The 8710-nt window shown below is 34.6% G+C and overlaps 1 long non-coding RNA gene across 1 annotated transcript; it reads right to left on the bottom strand.

Moving 5' to 3' along the window:
• Window positions 1-973: 973 nt before the first annotated feature.
• Window positions 974-7322, bottom strand: LOC127836944 (uncharacterized). Its single transcript, XR_008029010.1, has 4 exons — window positions 6556-7322; window positions 3876-4007; window positions 3258-3383; window positions 974-2780 (listed from the first exon to the last, which is right to left on the bottom strand). It is a non-coding gene; the product is annotated as an uncharacterized LOC127836944 (long non-coding RNA).
• Window positions 7323-8710: the final 1388 nt, after the last annotated feature.

Here is an 8710-nt window from a genome sequence, read left to right as displayed (position 1 = left end):
GGATATTTATGCTTAAACCTTAAAGTTCACCTGCCGCGGTTTTAAAAACCCGTAAAACGCCTTTATTTATCGAATTTAGTGCATATCTAAACTATTTCGCTCCTCACTTCATTTCAAATACGGTGTTATTAGCGGGAACGAATAGAACAAAGTCGCGATTTTTCACACATTCCGATGTTCTCGCCATTTTCATTCAAACCGGAAGTGACGTAACAGGCACTCAATAACGACTCAATTACGAGCCGGCATAATAAATTGATTCGGATGTATTATATCTTGCAACTTTAGTTAAAAAATTGTTGAAAAATGGAAGATGATAGCGATTACGATGACTTTTCCGTTCAACCGTATATGTATGAGCCAGAATTTAGTGACAGTCAATCAGATTTTTTCTGATTCTGACTCGGACAGCGAGGAAAATTTTGCCGATGCCCAAGACAACCATCGTGTTGGGAATACGGATTGGTAAATATATAATTTTGTTACATGCAGGTGTCGGCAAAAAAAAAATAAATTCTTTGATTGTTATTCTACAGTACAAGCTTGTTGAATATGACTAGGTTGTATGGTCTAATTATTGTAATTAGAACGGATACTTGAACCTGTTCTGATTAGGAAGGAATGTTTGTATTGCAATTCGACGTATTTCTTTTATTTTCAGGTGTGCATGTTCATGTTGCACACCATATCGTGTGCAGGTTGAGTGCAAATGCTGCACAGAATACCCAGAGCTGATGGAAAGGATGGACGAGGCAGGGGTAAAGTGCATAACTGAGCACACTGGCTTCAAAGCTAACTGTCTACATCCAGATGTCATTGAAGTTTCGTTTTATGAGTTCCTTGATGTAAATGGTCCCATCGGTGATGAAGAACCAATACATGAGTAAGTTGTCATTAATTATTAAAAATGTTTATGAAACCAGGACAGATTGTTTGTAAAGAAAATACACTGTAGACATTAAATAACACAATGTTTTGTGTGAACTTGTCATTTGTATTTCATACTGTAAATATGTTTTGATACAAATAATAAAACAAGCAAATTCGTTGAATTGATATCCCCCGCCTATATACTTCTGGACACAAAAGTGTTATATTTGACACTAAAAAAGCATTTTTTTGAAGATACAAAGGGCCATAACTCTGTTATTATCAGATGGTGTACAATGCCATTTGGCGTGCATTAACCTATTATCAATATATGTACTCATACCAAGTTTCAATGAAATCCGCAAAAGCACTTCCAAGATATGGCTCCGGACACAAAAGTAACGGACAGACGGGCAGCCGGACGGACAGCCGGACAACGCCAAACAATATCCCTCCGCCTCTGGCGGGGGATATATACTCGTACCAAGTTTCAATGAAATCTGCCAAAGCACTTCCAAGATATGGCTCAGGACACAAAAGTGCATACAGTAAAAAGCATTTTTTCAAGATACAAAGAGCCATAACTCTGTTTTTAACAGATGGTATACAATGCCATTTGGCGTGCATCATCCTCTTATGCATATATATACTCATACCAAGTTTCAATAAAATCCGCCAAAGCACTTCCAAGATATGGCTCCGGACACAAAAGTTCCTAAAGTAAAAAGCATTTTTTCAAGATACAAAGGGCCATAACTCTGTTTTTAACAGATGGTGTACAATGCCATTTGGCGTGCATCATCCTCTTATGCATATATATACTCATACCAAGTTTCAATGAAATCCGCCAAAGCACTTCCAAGATATGGCTCCGGACACAAAAGTGCAGGACGGACGGACGGACAGCCGGACGGACGGACAACGCCAAAACAATATCCCTCCGCCTCTGGCGGTGGATAAATAACATAAAAAAGACAACAATTTTAATCAACATTAAAATACGCGTGTATACAAGATGACTGGGTTATCTAATTGTAAAATGAAGTATCAATTTGCTACACAATGATTTTTGGTTTCTTACAAATGCCAGTTCCTTATTATTTTTCAACATTTGAAATAAAAATATAAATACAAGCTGTTTAATTTTTTAAAAAGTACACTAGAATAACAACCTGCTACAACATGATGTGAAGTTGCTTACAAAATCTGATTTCTGACATATTTTCAGTAAAATATATATTATATAATATTATATTCAAGCTGAATAAGTTTGTTAAACTGTAAACTTAAGTAAGAATCTGCCACAGCATGGCTTGTGTAATTGTCAAGTTGAAAAGTACCTTTGTTTTACTAAACATACTAATATTTATCATAATGGTTTCCTTATACATTTATAACTTCAGAGTATACAGATACATTGCCTATAGAAGACTGGCTCGTTGGATTTGGCACCGTCAGAGCAAGAAGGATCGACGACCTCTACCGTCATGCGCTGTGGCAGCCAGAGATTTCCGTCCGACTCATACATTTGATTTTGCTTCGCCAGGGATGGAAACTAACGTTTTACAGTTGGTTGCCCACATGGACAACCATCTATAGTTTTTTGGTTTCCCATCGTAAGCCTCAACGCGCCCAGTACTAGGTACATGTAGTGTCATGTGTAACCAATACTTTCTTTAAAAGTAATAGATAACTATACAACAAAACGGGCAACCACTAATTTCCATCCCTGTTCGCTAATTAAATCGCGAACGATGGTTCTGCACAGCCTCAGACTTCAGGATTCTGTTTGCAGATGAAGACGGACGGCGGTGAAAACAGAATGTTGCCAGAGGCAGCCCTTGCATTGGCATCGCTCTTGTACTCCTCTTTCATCCTAAGCAGCTCTGCCATTAGTTCATCAACATAGTCTGAAAGTTATATTAAAATAAACTATAATTATTGATAAATTGTTCCTTCTTATTAGAGAATAATAAACAATGAATGTTTTTTGTATTGTTGTCGTCAACCATGTACTACAGAAATCTATTGCTTTAAGAAACCAAACATTTTGATAAAAGATTGCATGTAAACTCATGTATTTATTTTGATATTTTAGATAATTTCACTATCTGTTCAGAAAAAGAGACTTGTATCAAGATTATTCTAAAAACTCAACAAGTTCAACATGCAAATACATTTAATGTTGTTTTACATTGAGAATAATCACCAGATTTTAGAATCATAATTTCTAAATTTTGTTTCAACATATTGGACAAGTTCAGGTGATTTCTGTAAGCTGTAATGTATTTTTTTTATGTGCCAAAAAAAAATTCTTCAACAAGATAATTCAATATTGCTATCTGTGGTTATTATTTATACAATAAAATTCATTATGAATACATTACCATAAGTGCAATTCTCTTTAACTGCTTTAACCACATGGTGTCCAGCCTTGTACTTAGGATAGGAGAGTCCTTTCCCTGTGGTTTGACAGTGAATCCCTTATGTTCTGTTGGCCGAAATACAACCGTCTGAAATGATGAACATTTTGAATTTTTCAGAAAAACACAATGCTCCCTGCTGCGCCACTTTGAAGCATATATTTGACGTTTGACCTTGAAGGATAGCCTTGACCTTGACCTTTCACCACTCAAATTGTGCAGCTCCGTAAGATACACATGCTTGCCAATTATCAAGTTGCTATCTTCAATATTGCTAAAGTTATGACCAATTTTAAAGTTTTTGGACGGACTGACAGACGGACGAACTGATGGACAGTTAAAAAACTATATGCAACCCTTTGGGAGCATAAAAAAATAGAAAGTTTCCCCATGTATAGAAACAGAAAATAAAGAATAAAAACTATATTACAAGAATTGAGGATTTTTTTTCAAGCCAATGTAAATATGTAACTCCTATCACATAAAAAAACAGGCTGTTTGGAAATAATTAAACACACTTATTAATAATTGACATTGTTTGGAGATTGTTAAACAAACTAATTATTAATTGATATTACGAACCTCAGATGTCTGTGATGACTGCGAATACACATTATCAAAATGTGATTCAGGATAACTGATCCGAACAGGCGACTGTTCACAAGACATTTCTTCACAGACATCTGGCTCTTCCACACATGATGAATATGGGTCCTACAAATAATTGTCATGTTACTTTTTATAAATTCACACAGAATAATGACAGAATGACACAAATGTTTATATCACTTAATATAAGCCAAACTATGCTATTGAACTTTGAAATAATATGTGTCGCACTCTGAGAAACTGGGCATAATGCAGGTGCGTAAAGTGTTGTCCCAGATTAGCCTGTGCAGTCCGCACAGACTAATCAGGGATGACACTTTCCGCTGGCATGGTATTTTTTGTTTAAAGGAAGTCCCTTCTTACTGAAAATCTTGTTAAGACGGAACGTGTTGTCCCTAATTAGCCTGTGCGGACTGCTAATATGGGACGACACTTTACGCACAGGCATTATGCCTAGTTTTCTCAGAACCTGACAGATATATTGCAATCATTAGCCTTTGAGTGGTAGTGGGGATAGTCTGATCAGTTTCCTTTTTGGATTTTGAAATTGAAGGGTGCTAATTCTTAAAAGAGCTCTTCAGTGCATAAAGCCATATTATCTCATTTGCATAATTTTAATATAAAAGCATGTGTTTCATTATAATTACTAAGTAAATATTTCTAATAAAATATTTGTTAACTGAAAACACAATTTCTATTATAAATAAAACTAGTTTCAGTTTGAGCATTTATATTAATTTATTGATAAATACAACTTCCTTTATAATCATATGATAAAATCCACACAAGAGCATGGTGTAGGGCATAGTGAGACCTTGGGTGGGACTTGGAACTGCACCCCTTGGTTAGCTAAGCAAGGGCACTGGTCTGATAGTAATACATTTTATGATTGTTTGTTGATTTAATTGGGCTAGGAATAATCTTTTATCTTGAAACCATACTGTGTTCTACCATAATCTTGTGATATATCCAAAGATAAGGCGCTATTCAACAACCAAATAGCCATAAACTCCATGACACAGTTCTGTATGGATTAATACACAACACTGGTAACTGGTGTCAATTTGACTGGTAACCATGGACATTCTTGAAACTTAAGAAACTAAGAAAGCAATCATGTGCTTTGTTATATTTAATTGAATCTAGAGAATATTATTTCAGAGAAATGTCAAGCTGTTCATTGTTTAAGAAATAATAAATTGTACAAATAATTACAGTCCATGCACAAAACCCTTCTCAATTTACATTTTTATCTGAATAATTCAATACAGCATGCTGAATGGTGTTAGTAAATACTATTAATATTTTTATTAATACTACAGTATTCAAATTTACTTTTACAATGTCTTTTAATCATCTGTGTAATAGACAGTACTTTTTTTTATTTTGTTCAATATATCAGTATAAGAAAGTTTACATAATTATTGTTTTACCAGCACTTTGATTCTCTCATACTTTCTTATCTTATGGAAATGTAATTAAAATAAGCCCAATATTATTTTTATACTTTGAATATTTTTGGTGAGTTAGCTAGTCTTATTTATTTATCAAATGGAATGTTTTTGTCAGTTTTAAAGCTGTTCCACTGATTAACCTATTTTTCCTTATTAATAAGAGAAGTGTTTTAATTAATTGTTTGTCACTAAGCCATTGATTCATACATGCATACAAATATAAGAAAATTTTGAAAAATATATATTAAAAGGTAAAATAATTAGGCATATCCATACTGAGCATAAGGCTGTACATGATCGAACCCATGTGTGCCCCAGCATTCCTTATAAACTGACTAGACTTTTAACTCTTAACTTTCAGTGCAGGAACCGAATTTTGAAGGCCTGTGCAAACAGTTTGGATCCAGATGAGACGCCACAGAATGTGGCGTCTCATCAGGATCCAAACTGTTTGCTGTTTTGATAATATTCTTTGAAAAAAAATTGAAGAAAATGCTAATTTTAGAAATTTAGCAGACAACATTTTAGCAGACGACAAATTTCCCAGCATGCAAAGAGTTAAAGTGTGGATGAAATTGGAATTAAAGTGTGGATGAAATTGGAATTATCATATGAGCAGCATTTTCCAGCTACTTGGTACAGAAGGATTTCCATTTTTTGCGGATGTGTTCTGAGTGAAAAGCTCACTATCCAGAAAAACCTAATCCATCCTGTATGTTGACCATCAACAGCTCTGACATTACTCAACAATATACAGGAAATGGCCTTGAGCTCAGGTCACCTAGCTGAGAAGGACACATATCAACCACTGCGCTTATAAGACCACCTTTATGTTATTGATTTAATATAATTTATTTAAATATAATGCATGGTTAATATTGTGAAGAAATACTTATAATTTGTTTGCGGATTCAAATGTTTGACAAAACAATGTGTGAGAATACTGTAGTCTATAGGTCAAACAATATTTCTACAGTACAGCTTCCTCTCCTTTGTATTAGCCTGACCACTCCAGTATTTGAAATAAACTTGCATCAGAGACTATTGTGCATTATTTTCTAACCAGATGTCAACGCATTTTATAATACAAATGTCTTGAAATCATTTGTAATAATATGCTGACTAATCAGACTAAAATTATTTAGCACTGTGAATATCAAAATAAACAAGCATAGATTAGTCATTAGAAACATAATTACCGGTTCCTTTCAGAATAGGCGCCATACTTCGCTCGGTTGTGCTTCCCTAGTCCAAGGTCGTTGGGATTTAGAGGAGCTTTCTTTGAAGCTTTGTATGCCTCTGTTTCCGGAAATATCGTTGGAATTGCACCAGCTTTGAGCTTGAGCTTTAACTCCATTCCAACACTAGCCATAACACTTGGAGGATGAAAAAAAAACAACTGTCGTCAAAATGTTTCAAGCACAATCTAGATGCCTTACTCGGTTTGAAATCAACCAGTCTCCCATCGATTACTCTCCTGGAATTGACAGCCTTTATCCATTTCTTACAAGTAACATCATCCTTCGCAAAACGGAAAAAAAACCTTCTTTCCATTTTCCTCACGTTCTTTGCACCCGAAAGCAACACACTGAACCATATCGAATAACGATTGTCATGCAAAAAATACAGAGAAAGCACACGATTTCAATAAAACTTGTGTAAAAGAATTGTATTTTGCTAACGTGAGTGTCAAATTTGACATTTAGCGCGAAGTGTTCACGCTTCGATTCGTAATAACAATGGACGTGTATCCGAGTCATGCGCGTTGAGTGCCGGTGACGTCACAACCAAAATAGGTGGCGGAAATACCCGGGCGGTTTACGGAAAACAAAAACATCGTTTTTTAGTATCGCAATATTTTTTGCCATAGCTCTTGATGATTCCACTTGTTTTAGAATATACATATTTATACAAATGCATTTTTCGTTATAAAATCGACAGTTCACCTTTAAACATGTACGGGCACATTGAAATAACGAAAAGCACACGTCAAAGATAAAATATGTTATGTGAAATGCGTCTGTTTGGACACGTTAAAAAAATCTTAAAAGGAAAACTGAATGTGTTGGCATCAGTTTCCTAAATTTGTCCTCATCACCATCACAATCACAATCACTGTCACCATCACCACCAGCAGTCATGTTTCAGACAAACTCATTGGTATTGTGCTCCATATTTTTTTCATGTCCAAAATATGCTGCCGCTAAAAAATTAAATGCACTCACTGCAATCTCAACTTTCTTTCTTATTTGCTAAAAGCTTCCCATATTTGTTCCCACATTGACTAGGATAAAAATAACTGGTTGTGTAGAAACATGGCCTAGCGTTTTTCAACAGAAATGTAAATATTTTATTGTAATTTGTAACCATCATACTCAATATACAAGTTATATAACTAAAACACATTTAAACGATGCGGGAAGGATTTAAGCTTATAATTTTTGTTCTTATAAATCAACATAACTAATAAATTGAATTCATACATACTATTAATTGAAGAAGAGCAGAAAAAACACACGTTGAACGAAATACGAAAATAACATTTATTGTAAAGGTTAGTTTAAGAGCTAGGACATAGTATGTTTAAAAAAAGCTTATGAAACATTTGTCCTGACCCGTCGTCCTTGCTTATAAACCATGTTGGGTAACAATGTGTGTAAACTATGAGTGGCCTTTTGAATGATAAACGTGAATCGTAAACCTTTTTTTGTGAGCGAAGTTATTTTTAAAATATAATTATCAGATGTGAATGAATCGTGAGAGTAGGAGATAATAGATAAAATTGTGTCTATTGAACGTAAGTCACGCATAACATCAGTGCGTCACTTTGTTATTGAACTGTATAAACTATTTACAAAATACTGTATCCTGGCTTTTAAACTTACGTTTAAAATTAATTTATTTTCGTCATTCAGTTATCGTGTGTTTGTTTGTGTGTGTGTATTATGATAAGCTCTTTTTAAATTCTGTAGTAGCAGATGCAGAATTATCACCAGTAATCATTTTTAATATAACGAGCCTCGCGTTCGAACATTCAAGCTTTATGCTCAGAAAACGAGAGTCATACTGTTGAAAGATTGCATACATTTTCAAATTGTGCTAAAAATAAGACAGCAAGTATCTGAATGCTAATCCATTATCAAACATATCCATCCGCTGAGCGTTTATATTTGGACCATTTAATTTTATACGTTTATATCTTTTAATTTAGTATTAAACAAATGGGTCACAAGTGATTAATAGCACCTATTATGAGAAGAAAACCTAAGGGAAGAGCTCCCATATGAAACAAGACCACTTAAGGCTCACAATTGGGAGGGCATTGACACGAGCTGAACGAAAAGGACAACGTGG

This window comes from Dreissena polymorpha, chromosome 7, assembly GCF_020536995.1.
Source record: "Dreissena polymorpha isolate Duluth1 chromosome 7, UMN_Dpol_1.0, whole genome shotgun sequence".
NCBI lineage: Eukaryota > Metazoa > Mollusca > Bivalvia > Myida > Dreissenidae > Dreissena > Dreissena polymorpha.
This window is presented reverse-complemented; position numbering and strand designations above follow the sequence as displayed.